The sequence below is a fragment of the Mandrillus leucophaeus genome, unplaced genomic scaffold (assembly GCF_000951045.1).
Source record: "Mandrillus leucophaeus isolate KB7577 unplaced genomic scaffold, Mleu.le_1.0 Scaffold110, whole genome shotgun sequence".
In the NCBI taxonomy this organism is placed as follows: domain Eukaryota; kingdom Metazoa; phylum Chordata; class Mammalia; order Primates; family Cercopithecidae; genus Mandrillus; species Mandrillus leucophaeus.
In genome coordinates this window covers 4638645-4641416 of record NW_012099210.1, presented here as the reverse complement: position 1 = coordinate 4641416, position 2772 = coordinate 4638645, and positions in this window count along the sequence as shown.

The window sequence follows — 2772 nt, the reverse complement described above, 5'->3', positions numbered from 1 at the left end:
TTTTTTTGAGATGGAGTCTCACTCTGTTGTCCAGGCTGGAGTGGTGTAGTGGTGCAATCTCAGCTCACTGCAACCTCCACCTCCTGGGTCCAAGCGATTCTCCTGCCTCAGCCTCCTGAGTAGCTGGGATTACAGGCGTGCACCATCATGCCAAGCTAATTTTTGTATTTTTAGTAGAGATGAGGTTTCACCATGTTGGTCAGACTAGTCTTGTACTCCTGAGCTCATGATCCACCCACCTGGGCCTGCCAAAGTTCTGGGATTACAGGCATGAGCCACCATGACAACCGAAATGAAAGGATTCTAACTAACATCATGAAAACATATGAAAGTATAAAACTCACTGGTAAAGGTAAGTACGTTATCTAATTCAGAATAATCTAATACTTTAATGGTGGTGCATAAATCATTTTTAATTCGAGTATAAATGTTAAAAAGCAAAATATTGAAAATACACCTACAATAATGTGTAAATGGAACACATTATAAAATAAGGTAAATTGTAAGATCAATAACAAAATATGGGTAGGGAGAAGCAAAGTGCTGAGTTTTTGTATGTGATTGAAGTTAAGTTGCTAGCAGCTTAAAATAGACCACTATAAGACTTTTCACGTAAGATTCATGATAATCTCAAAGAAACCTGTGACCGATACACAAAAGATAAAAAGAAAGGAATAAAAACATACCACTATATCCTTGGGGCATAAGCATAAGAAAGGAATAAAACAAGCAAACTAACAGAAAACCTCTTTTCCAAGGTGGCAGATTGGAGGCAGTGTTAGCATGCCTCTCACATTTGGAAAGATAAAATAGGAAGTAGAGATTCACACTGTGAACTTTTTTCCAAGGAAAAATGTAGGAACACAACAGGAAATGAAAAGAAACCACAGACACTTTGAAAGAAGCAGTGGGTTGTAGCTTACTCTGTGAACCAGGCAAAAAACTGTTAAGTCCACAGAGTGTGAGAGGGCAACAGACTGCCTCCAGGATATATACCCCCACCACAGCACCTGGCAATCCCACTTACAGGGAAAGATGTTAACCCTACCCAACACTGGAACTAATGTAGAGAATGGTGGGGAATATAAAAGTGGGAGCAGCAATGGGAAGAGCCTTGTATGCATTCCCAGTTTTCAGCACAGACCAAGTGAAGCCATTCCTGATTCTAGAATACAGGTGACCTCATGAAAGCCTGCCAATTAAGTCAGGCAGTGGCTGCAGGTTAAAAGAAGCTCCCAACTGAATTTTACAATATAATATTAAATGGGGATGAACTCCCTTGGCCAAAGCCAGGAGTTGAGTGAGAAGTGTGTTACAGCCTTGGGCAGAAGAGCTGGGCACCTTAGATTTGTGAGTGGACAGGGAGGAGTGTGGCCTGAAAGCCTTGGTTCCTCTCTCCCTGAGGAAGGCTTATGGCCTGGGGAAGTTTTGAGCTCTGAGTGTAGAATGCCTGGAATTTAGCTCACTATTGCTAGCTAACACTGTAGGTGAGAGGCCTGTTTTGCCAAGTGTGTGAGAGCTGGGTGAGTCTTACTGCCACTTGCTACTCCCCACTCCCTGGGCAAACTCTTCTGTGCAGCAGAGACAGCTATGCTCCTTCCTGGAAATTACCCCAGGGGCCATAGAATTGCCCTCCTACTCCAAGGTTCTCTTCTTGCCCTGCACATGGAGAGCCAGAATGCAGATCTGCCTGACCCACCCCTGACCTGGCTTTGCCCCTTCACCTGCCCTGGTAGTTTAACACAAAGGAGAGAAACTTTTTAGAGCCCTATGACCCCATCCATTGCCTGAGAAACCAGAGTACCTCCCCAGGGTAACAAAAGGCAAGCAAAAATCCCACTGCTACTACCGCAGCTGTCTCTTTTGTAATCACCACCTCCTGGCTGGAGGCCAAATGACATAATCCATTAAAGCATCTACAGGGGGAATAACACTGCACCAAGGAATGAGAAAACTTGTGCATGACCTCAGCTATCACCATTGCCTGCGCCACCCTCGCTCACCAGGAGGTCCTGAGTCTGTACACATGACCAGTGCATTACCACTGCAATTGGCATTTAAGAAAGCCAATGCACTAAGACTATTTATAACCAGGGACTCTCATAGAATATACATCACTCCTCTGTCACCCCCATCAGAGGGATTGCTGATACCTGCTGCTGGGAGACTTGAGGACAGGTAACATTTCTGGATCACTTGCAGATATTCCCCAGCACCAGCCTGAAATGTGGCAGACTTACTAGGTTGCTAGACCCCAAGGAGTAGCAGCATTCACAGTAGTATGGGTCTCTGGTAGTATGAGTTCAACAAGCCCAGTAAATAAAATCCTGGGGGCCGGGCACAGTGGCTCACACCTGTAATCCCAGCACTTTGGAAGGCCAAGGAAGGCGGATCACCTGAGGTCAGAAGTTCAAGACCAGCCTGACCAACATGGTGAAAACCCATCTCCACTAAAAATACAAAAATTAACTGGGCACAGTGACATGCACCTGGAATCCCAGCTACTTGGGAGACTGAGGCAGGAGAATCACTTGAAACCAGGAGGTGGAGATTGCAGTGAGCCGAGATCATGCCACTGCACTCCAGCCTGGGTGACAGAGTGAGACTCCTTCTCAAACTAACTAACTAATACTAGGAAAATCATGAATAAATAAATAAGCATACACTATTAGGGAACAAAGTAAGCTTCAAGAGACCTCTGCCATTCCAACCCCATAGGAGACAGTGAACTTGCCTACACACGGAGCACATTGCTATTTTAACCAGTATCTG